This window comes from Leptonychotes weddellii, chromosome 3 (genome assembly GCF_054177405.1).
Source record: "Leptonychotes weddellii isolate Sample4059 chromosome 3, ASM5417740v2, whole genome shotgun sequence".
NCBI classification, from domain to species: domain Eukaryota; kingdom Metazoa; phylum Chordata; class Mammalia; order Carnivora; family Phocidae; genus Leptonychotes; species Leptonychotes weddellii.
In genome coordinates this window covers 135,690,279-135,706,139 of record NC_138371.1, presented here as the reverse complement: position 1 = coordinate 135,706,139, position 15,861 = coordinate 135,690,279, and the positions used below count along the sequence as shown (strand labels likewise).

At 36.9% G+C, this 15,861-nt stretch overlaps 1 pseudogene; it reads right to left on the bottom strand.

Moving 5' to 3' along the window:
- Positions 1-14,206: 14,206 nt before the first annotated feature.
- Positions 14,207-14,991, bottom strand: LOC102735040 (bax inhibitor 1 pseudogene; annotated as a pseudogene).
- Positions 14,992-15,861: the final 870 nt, after the last annotated feature.

Below are 15,861 nucleotides of genomic sequence, written 5' to 3'. Positions count from 1 at the left end.
TGGAACTGGAGGAGATTATACTAAGTGAAATAAGTCAAGCAGAGAAAGTCAATTATCATGTGGTTTCACTTATTCGTGGAACACAGGAATAGTATGGAGGACATTAGAAGGAAGGGAAAAATGAAGGGGGGAAAATCAGAGGGGGAGATGAACCATGAGAGACTAGGTACTCTGGGAAACAAACTGAGGGTTTTGGCGGGGGGGGACTGGTTAGCCCAGTGATGGGTATTAAGGAGGGCACGTATTACATGGAGCACTGGGTGTTACATACAAACAATGAATCATGGAACACTACATCAAAAACTAATGATGTACTATATATATATAACATAATAATAATAAAAAAAATAATAAAAAAAAAACCCACCATTTGGGCAACTTTTTCCAATCCTACCTCTCACTGTTCATCCTTTAAACAATCATTACAGGTGGAGAAGTGGGGGACCCTTATCACCACTCCCACTCACTTACCACTTGGGTGAGAACATTTGCTATCATCTCTGAATGAGAATTTTCATATCCCTTGCATCAGCTACGAGGCTGTCATCCTTTGTCTTCCACAAAGCCATGTCTCTGGCAGCACTTTATCCTCATGACAAAATCTCTCGGGAACTGTGAAGAATCTGAAATTTTACTCTATTTGTAAGCTCACAAGTTAGTCTGTCACAGTGGAGATAATGGATAGTGGAGAGAAACATGAGTATACTAGGTCAGAGATAAAGGAGTTACTAGTCACAGAAATGTTAATAGCCACAATATCAGCATTTCTGCAGGTTTCCTGAACCCCAATTCCCAAAAAGTGATTCAAAAGGGATTGGCTGGTGCCTGCACATGACGAAGAGCCTTTATCTTCCAAGGCTCTCTGCTCTACAAACATCCTTTCAAAGATAGGATGGAATGAAACCAGATAGTGCCTTTGCTCAAAAGACATGTGGAAACATTGGAGAGCCAGGGAGAATTTTCCTCCAATACTCAACTGAATTCCACTGAGCTCACAGGGGCAGATTGATAGGAAGGAGGAACATAGTACAGAATGGGCTATGGCCGCCCGTCATACAACCTACTAAGACTTTAGGACTTACTCAAGACCAATTTTGTATTGACCACTTCTGTTTGATGATGGAATACTGCTATGCACATCTGCCTTTCAAGTTAGGTAGGTCACAGAACACTCAATTCATGATGTCAGGTCACATGGTAATTTTAGGCTGTATGGTCAAGTGTACTGCATTTTCCAGGGCCCTGAAGATAGCCAGAAGCTGTTTTTCAAAAAGAGAGTATTATCTGCTGGGTAAGCCATACATTACTACAAATTTCTAAGAAGCAGCTTTAAGGTCCCAGTAGTATCCCCATTTTGCCAAAGATACTTCAAGCAAAACTGGATCTTCTGGGCCACACGGCCCAAGTGGCAGACTAGTTTTTTGTTGTGTTTTGTTTTTTTATGGAATACCATACCTGTCACATGGATTTTTATTGTTCTAAGTCCTGTTCAAAATTGGCAACCCTTAGGGTTACTTGGTAAATGGGCCAGAGGTGCTCACCCAAATGGGGTATATGTTGCCTCCAATACCCAAAAAGGCCCACTAAGCACTGTGTCTCTTTTTCCCATAGTACACAGTGTCAGATGCAGAAATGTGTCCATTGAAGAAATCGATCTTCATGTCTTGAACAACTGGACCCCAAGATATTTCACTTACGTGACAGCTCCCTAAACTTTTGTGAGATTTATTTTCCACTCATTGGCATACATGTGTCTTACAAATGATTCTAAAATACATGCTACTTTTTGTTACTAGGTCAAATGAACATGTTATAATCAATGTAACAGAGGAGCATGATGTCCTGTAGCATAGACAGGCAGTCAAGAATGGACAGTTGAGACAGCCCCAATGGAGAACAGACAGGTTGTATTACTGGTCCTAGCAGCTGGCAGAAAATAGCTTCTGATATCTTTTTAACTAACAAGAAAAAAAAGCATTCATCAGATGAATAGTCACTTACCAGGTTCCAGCAGAAGTGTTGATCTGTTCCAGCAATGAAATCACATCTGAAACCACAATCATAATAAGAATAAAGACCCAATTAATTTTACACTAGTATGTAAAATTCATCTGTCTTCTACAGAGAGCAAACAGGTAAAAGTTGTGTATGTGGTAGTAATCGTTATCCCTGCCCCTTTCAAGTTTTTAATGGTGGCACCGATCTCCATAATCCCTCCAGTAATGTGGTATATGTTTTGTTTTAATATTTTTGTAGTTGAGAGGACGTTCTGGTGGCCCCATTTGTCTGACTCTACCATCATATTCCTCACTTCATAGGTTGGGAATACATGTGGGCATTCTGCAAGGTATAAAGTTTGTCTATCCCTTTTAGGCATCTGGACTGGGAATAAAATCACAGATGATTCATGGCCCACTGGGTCCATTGTGAAAAGGGCTCATGCCAAAACTCCATTCAAAACATAACCTCCATAAGCCCCCAGTAGGACTGTGGACCATAACAGGGTTTTAGGTCACCAATAATTGCCAGCTCAAAGCAATATACAGCAATATCCAAAATGTCTCATTATTCCCTTTTTTTCCAACGCAGAGTCACCCCAGCAAATGGTTCTATGTCCCTTTGTAGAAGGCTGGGGAGAAATGTAGTAGAATGCTTCTAGCTATACAGAAGGATTCTTCTTCAAGTGGTGCCATCATTCCTTTAATTCAAGGTGCTCTCTGGTTGTGAACTTGGTGAAGTCTGAAACACTGTGTGGGCCTGGAACTTGCTATTGTTGTGATTCAAGTGAGATCTCTGTCCATCAGATCTAGAGATTTTCAGGAGTTTGGGGAATGGGGAATGCCAAAGCCCTCTGAGGGTCAGAGGGTCATCGTGATCATGCTTCCTCCCTGCTGCCCAGGACAGAGAACAGGGCTTACTGTGTCTTTGTTGAGTATGAGCCATTCCTCCTAATCCCTATAGCTTTTGTCAAGTCTACCTTCAGCCCTAAATTTATTCTGGCTTTTCCCCTATTTTTTTTGTGTTTCTGACTATTATACACTATGAAAAATAAATGTTTGCATCTATTCATGCAAACACACAAACATGTGTGCACACAGATATGACTGATGAACTTACATTTAAAAATTATGAGTTATTATGCCTAGAAGAGTACTTTCCACAGTTTCCTTAATATTTTTTCACTTTAATTCCCACAAAATTAGAGATTCCTTTGAAATGCAAATCAACACCCCACAAAAATTAATTGTGATGGAAGACCAGCCTAACATAGCTTAAGGATAAAGAATATATTGTTTCCTGTAATTGAAGTGTAGGAAGGACAAGTATACAACTTAATCTCAAGTATATTGAAAACTATAATTTATACTACAATCCAGGACTTTGTCTCCACTGCTATTTTTATTTCTCTCTGTATACTGACTTAATTCTCCCTCATTAGCTTCCTCAATTTTGGTCATTATGATGGCCCTCAGCATATATTGTAATCATATATTTGCACTTTTAGCTCTGGAGAGTATAAACAGGGCCAAGAGAGCAAGGTAATAAAACAGGTAGCGCCTTTCTGGAATATATTAATGATGCAGAATTGAGAATATTCTCCCTAATGTATGCTGTTCTGTATCAGAGAAAAACAGACCAACAAAATAACAAACACTACGGATAAGAAAAACCTAATACTCAAATGTCTCAGAATTTCACATATATCACCAAAATGAGATCTAACAAAGACATGATTTATGCTTATAGAAAGATACATATGAACTGTAAAATAAATGTTATGTACAAGTGTATAAATATATGCATGCATATGTGTGCATACATGCATATATGCATGCAAGTAGAAAGTTGTATTTAAATTTAGTAAGGGAAACAATCATATATAAAGAAAAGATGACCCACTTTAAAAAAGATGTAAACATTTGTTACCTCTGTTTAACTAAGGAAAAAATCACCCAGCAAAATAAATGATCCAAATTTGAAATCTTATAAGCTTTAAATATATCTGGTTTTGTTACATCAGATGATTTAGATGTCCTGGAAACTAAGTTGGAAAATCTATCTACAATATGAAAATACAGAATTATAAACTGACATTAAATATGTGTGTACATATAAACATTATAGATAATAGAAGATAGATGATAAATAAAAAGGTAAAACATTATTTAGAGGGGAAAAAGAAAATCACATAGCATTTTATATATGCAATAGTTTAGTGTGTGATTGTTAAACATTTTTAACCCAAATCTACAGGTCTATACTATATTCTACACTCTGGCAATGCAACAAAGTATGCTGTGCATTAGAACTTGTGTTGAGTCCAGCAATCAGTTCAAGCTTCCATACTTCAACGGAGTTGAAAAAGGGTCTTTGGATTTTGGCCTGACCATTTCTCCTACTGATTAAAGACCTAGTCACAGGGATCTGATGCACAAAATAATGACTATGACACGGATTGGTTGAGGACTTGCATTTATGACTAATCCTTTTTAGCTCCAAGTAACCTGGTACCCATTCAGTAGGATATTTTAGATTTTTGTCACACAAAGATAGGGCAAAGTAGGGAATATGCAATTAGAGAAATTTTATTCAAAGTAAAACTACTTGGCCTTTCCTAAATGAAAATAGTCTAGATTTTATAGCTAAATTATACTACCCATATTAGCTATACCGTATAGGAGAGTGGACAATCAATTTTATGGTTGTTGCTCTTTCTCTCTGTTCGGATATGCTTACAAGGCTCTTCTATTTTTTGTCTTGACCCATCACAGTCAGAGTTGCCTTGTCTGATATTAGTGTTCTATGAAATTATGTTCAACAGGAGAATACGACATCTGGACCACTTGCTAACAACTCCAAAGCCAAGCTGAGAGTGCCGGGCCAGCTCCCAGCTGTCTGGGTTGTTTTCCTATGGAAATGTAGATATGTAAAACTTAATTACAGGATTGTAAAAGTAAACTAAAAAGTAAAGATGGCATTTGAGTTGTAAATCTAGCACATCAGCTGGATTCACTTAAAGCATTTACCCATATCTAGCCAAAAAAAATCCACAAAGGCATAGAATTCTGGATATATTTGTGAGCTCTGCTCAGGTTAGGACAATCACTTCAATTATATTACCAAGTAAACATTTTATCTGAGACAGTTATATGCTGCAGGATACTCTTAAAATATTGTCTTTTATTACATATTAGTCATATCTTCCATCCAATATTTTCAGTTTTTCAAAGGCAGCGACTGTTCCATATCTTCTATATACCACCCACTCAGTGACAGTCTTAGTGTTGATGTGAATAAACACTTAAGTGGTTGGTTGGAGAGTGCAAAATAGAAATGGATTAAAAGGAGAAGTGGCTTCTTCAAATTACTGTGATTCATAATACTAGTTGTCACCAGCTTCAGGAAATCATTTTCTTCTGAAATAGATTTAAAATGCAATTTATGGAATATATTATTTTTATCTCCCTCCTCTTTGAAAGCCTACGTTCAATAACTCTCTAAGCTGCAATTGGAGATGATGACTTTTTCAGGTGTTTCCAACTGTCTCTGAAAATTTCATAACAGGGATACTCAGACATTCAGCTTTAATAAGCACTTGCACATTGATCTTCTCTGATTCCTACGATGGCTACCCAGCTGTAGTGGGTTTCCTACTGAAAAGTAACTGGATTACCTCAAACTCAGATATAGCTAACTCCTAGAAGGTTGCTAAGTATAAGGATCGTTTAGAATGTTCTCAAACTTTATTATATATTAGAAACACCTGGAAGGCTCGTAAACACATAATTTGCCGGACCTACCTCTATAGTTTTGGATTCAACAGGTTCCCAGGTGACATAAACAGTGTTGCTCTGGATTTCCACATTTTGAGAAATATTAATTTACATTAACAAATTTATGTTGAGAACTACTGATTTAAATACTGTGGTAAGTAGAATAATAGTCTCCAAAAGATATGCACATCCTAATTTCCTGAAGCTGTGAATATATCACCTTCCATGGTAGATGAGACTTTTTAGATGTGATTAAAGCTAAGGGCCTTGGGGAGGGAGAAGTACTGTAGGTTATGAAGGAAGATCCAATATAATCACATGGGTCTTTAAAAGTGGTGAACCTGGGGTGCCTGGGTGGCTCAGTCGTTAAGCTTCTGCCTTCGGCTCAGGTCATGATCCCAGGGTCCTGGGATCAAGCCCTGCATTGGGCTCCCCACTTGGCGGGAAGCCTGCTTCTCCCTCTCCCACACCCCCGCTGTGTTCCTGCTCTCTCTCTCTGTCAAATAAATAAATAAAATCTTTAAAAAAAAAAAAGTGGTGAACCTTCCCAGCTGTATTAGAGAAAAGGAGATGTGACCATAAAAGAATGGTCAGAGAGATGAAAGCACACTGGCTTACAACAAGGGGGAAAGGTGGCATGAGCCAAGGAGTGTAGGCAGCCTCTAGAACCTGGAGAAGACAAACAGATTTTCATACACAGCCTCCAGAAAGAAACTAAGCCCGCCCAACACCTTGAGTTTGGCCTAGTAAGACCCATGTCAGACTGACCTATAGAACTATAGGATAAACAATTCCTCTTTCTAAGCCACTAAATTTGTGGCACTTTGTTACAGCAACAATAGAAAATGAATATAAGTATTGACTCATATGACTTAATTAAACCAATGTAGTCAAAACATTATCTCCAAGGATATTCAATTTCAAAATATTTTTAAATTATTAAAAATTACTAATGGGATACATTATACTCTTTTTTTTCCAATGCTAAGTTTTCAAAATCTGGTGTGTAGGTACACTTACAGAACATCTTAACTGGGACCAACCACACTTCAAGGGTTTAATAGTCACATGTGGCCACTGGCTATTATATTGGACAGTGCAGATATAGGGCCTTTCCTAAGTACTTTGAAAAAAAAGCACAAAGGTGTAGTCCAAAATCTTCCAATCCTGGCTTTCAGTTTCATCTCCCTGATTCTTCATTAGTCACATGGCCACAGGCAAAATCCTTAACTTCCTTGAGTTCATATACTTAAAGTTCCTAGTCAAGACTCTGATACATCCTTGAGACTCAAAACACATCAGTCCCTTTACCTCAAATTTCCTTTCCTTTACACAAATTGTCTTAATTGAAGAGGACCATCTTTAATAAGATAAAACATATTAACATTTTGGTGACTGTTCAGAAGGAGTTAACACAGCAGATGTGAAACTGCTATTTTTATAAGGGCTTGCTTATAAGGTTGGCCCTTGTCTGGTGTCTGGGGACTTAGCTTTTGACCTGTTCCCTAACTGATTAAAGGTAAATCACTGTGTGTAAACTGCACAAATAATGCGATTTGTGGTAAACACCTGTTTTCCTTCTTGGAATCTGGAATTTTTATTTTATTTTATTTTATTTTATTTTATTTGAGAGAGAGACTGACAGAGAGGATGAGAGCGGGGTGAGAAGCAGAGGGAGAAGCAGACTCCCCACTGAGCAGGGAGCCCAATGCAGGACTCGATCCTGGGACTCTGGGATCATGACCTGAGCTGAAGGCAGCCACTTAACTGACTGAGCCACCCAACTGCCCCTGGAATTTTGAACATACTAGGGACAGAGTATCTATGTGACCAGCACAATAAAACCTCGGGTGCTCAGTCTCTAATGAGCTTCCTTGGTAAGAAATATTGCACACATTTTATTGCACTTTTCACTGCTGAAGAAAGGGTCATACTTAATTTGCCCCATCACAGGAAGAAAAAAACCTGTATATGGATTGCTACACATCCTGTGTGTCCTATGTCTCTTCTTCTTGCTAATCTTGTCATATATCTTTTCACTAAAATACACTTTAGCTCTAAGTCCATCTAGTGAATCACTAACCATGAGGATGGACTTGGGGACCTCTGAAGCAGAGCATTCTAAATACTAAATAAATTTGTATTTGAGTTTAAATCTAATAAAACTACTTGAGTAATGTATTACAGCTTGGAGGACAGGCAAAATTAAATGAGTAAAAGACAATTTCCACATAAACAATCCTGAAAACGGGTTTAAGAGTGCTTCTGGCAGAATATCTGGAAGCCTTAGAAGCTCCCCTGATGGACCTTCCACCAGAGACTGTGATTTGGTTCAAAACTATTCAGGTCTGCTGCTGAGAAGTAAAATCAAATTTCTTTCTGGACTCTAATACTAGTTTCATGAAGGTGTATTTTTTTTAAAGTAGGCTCCATGCCCAATGTGGGACTTGAACTCATGGCCCTGAGTTCTACCGACTGAGCCAGCCAGGCCGCCATGAAAGTTATTAAAATAGCTAAACTTAGATCATCACAATACATTTACATTTAAAAGTCTCATAAAAGTAGAAGAAGCATATGGCACTGTTAGGTATGGAGAAGTTCCCTCAACAAACTGCTGACCCTTGTCAGGGTGGGCATTTGCTGATGGGAACTGCCTAAAACTGGGACTATGCATCCAAGTCTCCCTTTTATCTTGGTAAAACCATATAACTATTTCTTAATAGAACATGAATGGAAATGGTGTGGCACATCCAGGTCTGATGTTCTAAGAAGGAGATTTCCTCCATCGCCTCCTGACTTGTCACCTGCATAGAAGCCGAAGACTCCAAGATCATAGAGTCCGGCAAAACCAAAAATAGAAATAGACCATTCTTTGAACTATGTCACAGGACATCCAGCTGACTACAAACATTCACGTTGTGCTTCTACAGGAATAAGAAATAAATGCTCATTGTTTGAAGATTCTAAAATTTGGGTGTTTTTTTTTTATAGTCGTTGTATCCACATATCAATATATTATCCACAGGAAGATCTCAGGATATAGAAAAATAACTGTTGTACAAACTCCTTCTATTTGACCTCAACAAACAAATACACCTTGACAAAGTTTTATTTCCAGAAGATCCTGTTACCTGTGGACAAATCACCACCTTGACAAGACAATAATGACAGCACTCTTTATGGTGATCAAATTCTCTAAAGGGTAAAATGCTGTGCAGTTCAGTCCCAGATCAGAGCTGCTTTTAAAAAATCTGAGGCCAAACAAGAATATCCAATATTTAATCTAAATTCTTCCATAAACATTTAAGGGGGTTTTACAATAGACCCACTATAGCTCTTAGACAGTCCCGATGCCTCACCTAATAACTAGCCCCACACAATCTCTAAAAGTTCATTCTCTCCCTCATTTAGAACATCTCTAAAAGTTCAGTCTCTCTCATGTTCTCTTGGTATTCTGTTCTCAGTATCTTGATTCCTTCATTCCCCGCCCCCCACTCATGTACCAAACTGTGGGCCATATCAGCAGAAATGTGAACCCCTTGAGCATTACAATTTAAAAAAAGACATCTGTTATATAGAATATATTATTATTCTGCAACAGATTTTTATTCATGCAATGAATTATATTTAATTCGCCAAACTGACATATATTTATTTTATTTCCGTATTTCCACAACAGGAATTTTAGTCATTTCTAGGACTCTTCTGAAGAGTTTGAAAAGCAAGAACTGTCTCTGTCTATAAATGCCACAAAATATTAATAATATATGAGATTATACAAGTTTCAGTATATTCTTAGTCTTTTTTTGGCAATGTTTTTGCCACAACTATCTGCTAATTAGCAGTACAATATTATTTTGACTACTATTATACATAGTAGTCCACTATGAGTTCAACTCAACATATCAACTCATTGAATTACTAATATGATATGGTCAGAGTTTTATTTATTTTGTTTGTTGAAAGCATACAATATTTAATTTTGTATTTGCAGCTAAATACTAATGATATGAATGTATTTCTTACCTGATAACACTTCTACCAGGTAAAATTATTTTTATTAGTTGGAATTTTGATTTAATGACTATCAATGATTTATTTTTTTATTTGAATATAGTTGACACACAATGTTACATTAGTTTTGAGATGTACAACATTGTAATTAGACAAATGTATACACTATCCTCATTACAAGTGTACCTACCATCTGTATTAATAATGTTTTAAAAATCATCACTAAGGGATTTTTTAATTATAGTTCCAAAGAGACAAAATGGGCAATATTCAGACTGGGTTGACTTTTGTGAATATGTAAATCTATGAAAGCTTCAGAATGACAATTCTAGAATAATGTTAAATTTATCTATAGCAGAGTTGAAATTGTGCCAGAGATGTTTCAGAATCCCCTTTTGCTTTTCTTTCCAGCATCCCTTCCAGTATCTGAAAAATATGTAGGATAGAATAAATAACCCTTTAAGAATTTTTCTTCTATTCAAAACAAAGAAAATTATCTTAACAGCCCTTAGAAAATGTAATTCTTTTTACACTTACTCTCCACTTTTATAATATCTAAACGAGAAAGAGAATACACGCTTTACAGCAGCAAAGATTAGGTATTCGGAGATTTGAGTTTCCAAGATAAATTCTAGGTTGGAAGGTCCAAGAACTCCCAATTTTTAAAACAATACATTAAAAGATTTTCTAGAATTTAGGTGAAATATGCAGTGTAAATTTCTAAATAAAATCAAACCACCCTACGGTTGATTTATATAGCTCTGAATGATACATTTGGATTACTCCTGTTTTTAATGTAGAGCCAACCTTCCAGAAGCTTTATAATAACTACTAGCAGTTAGTTTTATTCTGTTGCATTATTAATCCTTCTACTTTCTTCTAAATTATTATTATAATCCCTATACAAACTCTGCTTTTCTCTTTGTGTAACAAAATCAAGTTCTGCATTCCAAAATGAGCACTTGTCAGGTCAGGCAGAATAATTGGTGTTGTTTTCCCATTTTTGATCTTTGTTACCAGAGTGAATCCAGAAATAGTTGGTTTAACACTGTACCATATATACCACAGGGCCCTTTCCATGAGTCATCATGATTTGGGAATAATTTGCACGGAAAACACAAAAAGTAGTATGTAGAGGGTAACCGATTTATCATTTAGCGTATTGTCACACAAAATGACTAGATTGAATGTGGAGTGGGGAAGAAATCTAGCCCAACACTAAGCCAATGCATAACAGCGAGGCCTAATTTTTGTGTGTGGAATGGGTTCATTTTACTCCCTCTTGGCGAAGAATTTATTATATATAAGAAATTAAGACATAATTATTTTCTGGATCATGAGACTGGCATACAAAGAACATTTTTAAATATTATTATCTTATCCTCTTTAAGTAAGGTAAAGCAATATGCTCCCTCTCCATCCGGGAAGGAATTTGTAAGATCTTTAAAATAAGTTTCTTCAAGAACTGTACTGGAAAACCCAAGAAATTGTCACACTCCCAAGTCAGGTTGACTATGGTATTAATGTTTATAGAAAAATACTCGAGAGTGACACAATAAAACCTAGAGCAGTGAAAACATAGAGATGGTACCTAATTAGTTGAATAAATCAGAAATAGGTGATGGATAAATTAGGTAATAAGTGAATTCATGATTGGGAATGTGAATGGATAATGTGGTCTATTTAGTAACTCACCTAGTAAGGAGGTGGCAGCATCTCAAAATGACTTTTCTGAGCAAGCAAGAGATGCCTGAATAAAAGGGAAGAATTACTTCACTCTTCCCTAAGTCATCCATGTTGTTTAACCAAACTGAGTTATTTTTAACACTCATTCAGCATTAAAAATAAAAAATGGAGAGAGTCCAGTTTAAATGGAAGCAGAACACAAAAGAGAAGCAGCTTAAACTATGAGTGGCCAACTCCTCTGAGTGCTTTTTACAAGGCAACCCAGGTAATTTCCTTCAGTGAAAACAGTGCAGGGGACTTAATGTTATATACCTCGGCTGGACCATAACTTTCTGCTGATGTACCTTCCATTTGCAATTGCTTTTATTTTTAAGGGGTAAGTGATGGAGTGGAACTCTATCTCAAGACAATATGTGAACAGACAAAATGAGCACAAAAGCAGCCCCATGCCCAGGCAAAGGTTTGGTACTTTTAGAAAGATTTTTGACAACCACATTACTGCCTATTTGGGCAGAGCTTGAGCCTTCTAGTTGCTTTTGCCTACAGTGGAGCTTGCTTCCTATTGGTTTATGCAAAGCTAAAACTAGTTCTTAGAAGGAGGATTCTTAATTAATATTGGCTATATGCTTTACCTTACTTAAAGAGGATAAGATAATAATATTTAAAAATGTTCTTTGTATGCCAGTCTCATGATCCAGAAAATAATTATGTCTTAATTTCTTATATATAATAAATTCTTCGCCAAGACATGCTTGATTTAACTTCTGATTCCTCCTTCTCAGGGTGAAAACAATCACGGTAACAGGATTTTAGGATATACACAAACTAACAGATGTTCTTTTACCTCATCTCTCAAGCAAGGTGTCATAAACACGACTCTTTAAAATATTCTAGCACAGATTTGATAAAATTATTGGTATTTATAAGTAAATTAGTTGTGCCCCTTATAAGATCCCTCAATTTGCTTACATTTTAAACTACAGTCTCACTATACTGATTCTATATATTTTAGAGAGGACTGAACCTCAGATTTTTGTAAACATTTTCTATGCCAAGACAAACCTCTCACATAGGATTTCTTATTGAACAAACTACAGGTTCACAGATTTTTTTCAGGAGCAAGTATTTACTGGACCAAGAAGCTAAGATTTTGATGCCTTGTAACATGGGAGAAGAACTGTCCTAGTATCGGGCAATACAGAAAGAGGAAAATGTTTGGCCTAAGTTCTCAGTCATCGGTCCAAAGTCAAATACTAGTGAATGAAACAATAAAGTCAGGATGTTTTCTTTCCCAAACTGACCATGCACTAAGTGAAACATTCATGAAAATAAGAAAATGTTGCACTCAAAAACAATATATTTGTATATCTACATGTGTACCTGTATTCACAGGAGAAAAAGAATTAACCTCCATACACATTTATAAGAACTAATTTTCAAGTTCATTTATCTTTAAAATACAATCTTTGTAAAACTCCATCAGTACATTCTCTATTTACACACATACTGTACAATGCCATGCACTGACAATACTAAAACCAAGTAAGAAACAAAACAGAAGTTACGCATTGCTTTCCAAAATTCGTACATTTTTTCCGTTCTTAAGGACAAAACATACCTTTGACAGGTACCATATAAACATCACCACAACTTAAAGACAAGTAAACCTGGAAATAGCTTTATACTGCTTCTGCAAGCCAAACCCAATTTGCTAATGAGTTTTGTGTAGCCAAAGCAACATTTCTGTGTTTTTGTGGTTCAGCTCGGTTTGTTATTATTGAATTGAACGTTTTTGGTGGAGCTGGAGAAGGTCCCTGTTCTTTCATGTTTGCTGAGGGCAACACCATTCCATTCTCAAAAACCAGGCCCCATTACCTGTCTGAATTGGAAGATATTTGATTTTGTTACTGCTGTTTTGTATTAAGGTAATCAGACCTATAAGGCACAGACTTTCAAATGCAGAACAGAAAATAGGTGAGCAGAGGAGTCAAGGATGTTTCAGTTGAAGAACATGGCACAATAATGACTAGAGTTCTGATGTGTAGAATTGCTAAATCAAAAAATGTAAGTTAAAGTCAGATTACAGAATATTTTAAAGCATAACTACATCATTGGGATTAATGCCCAGTGTCAGTAGAAATTTATCAACCAATCTTATACAACTTGATCAAAGTCTTGCTTTAGAAAATTAGTTCTTAACTAGTTAGGACATAGGATTAATTGAAACGGAGAGTGGAAAGGTAAGGAGAGTATGTAACACTGTTATTAATAAAAAGATATGAATATGAAAAATAGTTCTAAGGATATTTTGGCCAAGAAAGAAGAAAATTTAAAAAAAGGAAAAGTTCTGGGATGCCCGGGTGTCTGCCTTCTGCTCACATCATGATCCCAGGGTCCTGCTGAGCGGGGAGCCTGCTTCTCCCTCTCCCTCTGCCTGCTGCTCCCCCTGCTTGTGCTCTCTCTGTCAAATATATAAATAAAATCTTTAAAAAAATAAAATAAACTTAAAAAAAGGAAAAAAGTCGATAAGATATAGAACATACATGACTAGGAGAATGTTCTTAATTGTAATAGAGCAGGTAGGACTAGAGATCATTATTATAAAATATGAATTTTGGGGGTTTTTTTTTTGGTTTTTTTTTTCTGATGCTTTTCATTATCACAGAACACACCACCTGCAATGTGTGCTAAGAGGAAATGAGGGGTGGAGAGAGAGAGGTCAAAATGGGAAAGGCTGCGTGGTCATTTCACTTCTTCTCTTTCTTTTTGTCCTCATTCATAGCCAGGATCATCATGAGCTTTCTGAAGAGAGTAATGAAATCTAAGAAGAGGTCAACGCAGTGCCAGATATAATCCTTATCTCCATTTTCAGCCTTTTCAATAATGAGTTGAGTATCAAAAAGGACAAAGCCACACATGACCACCAGCCCCACATACAGGTTTGCCTGGAAAAGCCAAATGGATCCAAAGAAAAGTTTCCCCAGGGAAGACAAGAGCATCAGGCTCATGGCTGACATCAAGACACCTCCCAGAAAGAGGTAGCTCCGGCGCCTGGCATACAGGGCGCTCAGGGTGAAGCAGGTGAAGATCATTGCTGTGCCCATGAAGGCGGTGGGAAGAATGCTGGGGTTGATGGCAATGCACAGCTCCAGAGCAGGGCCTAGGCCAACTCCTGTAAGGAAAGCAAATCCAGCAAGAAGTCCCAGTCTTTTTTGCTCAGTTTCATGGCTATGAGGTGTTGTCATCAGCCAAATCATCAACCCCAGGGAGCCCAAGGCAGAGAGCAGGTCAGCCTGAAGGAAATGAGTGACCATGTGGACACAGGCCCCCATGGCTGCCACAAACATACAGAAGGCAAAATTGGCATAGACCTTCTTCAGGTGCTGCTGTGTCGAGGGGGTTATGTGGGAAAATTTTAAGAGTGCATCGAAGTTGATCTTCCGATCAAATATGTTCATGATGCCAGAGTCTGTGGGACACAGCCTCCACTCGGCCTCCCAGGAGCCTACACAGCTCTCCTAACACCGGATGTGCTTCTCTGAATTTTGTTTTAAATGTGTTAAGTATGATCTCACTATTTAATATCTGAGAAGAAATGCTTAATATGCAGGTGGAAATATAAAATTCATTATTTATATAATCCTAAAAAGTTATGTAAAAATTGAGTAAGTTAACAAGTCTATTTTTACACCACAGAGTCATAGCCATGGATGTTCAAAAAAAGAGAGAAAGAAATCAATGAAATTCTTAAAAATAAAAACATGAAATTGTAGGTTTGATGAAAATACCTCTCTGCAAAAAAAGGTATGGCTATTTCTCTATTTCACTGACCCCATATTTCCCACCCTGAGTTTAACAGCATAACATACCCTGGAAAATATTTTTATGATACGCTGGAAAAATGTATAAACCATCAAAAATCATTATGAAAGTAGTTCTTAAACAATCTGATCATATGAATTTGAATAGTTCATACTTATCTTTACCACCAAAGCAGATTGAGGGGTTGACCCAAGATGTGGCCTAATGCTATGGTTTCTAGTTTTTCACCCAAAAATTCCTCAGAGATTTTTGAGAGGGTATGGTTCTGAGAAACACATGCAACATGTTCATATCCAGCTTCCATGTTGTCTGTAAATTTCCTGAAGTTTATTCATGGACCCAAGTTTTACAATCCCTAACTTAAGGTAAGCTTCCCAATATGCAAACCCTATTTTCCCTTTCCATTGAAATTTGAATTGCTAAGCATCACCAACCTCCTGCTCATTTTTATGCAAACTCAACTCTACACATTAAATTTTCAAAACTTTTAAGAAGTTTAAAATTTTGAATTATGAGGGAAATTCAAAACAAATTTCCCTCTCACTGTAACATCCCAAACTAGGCC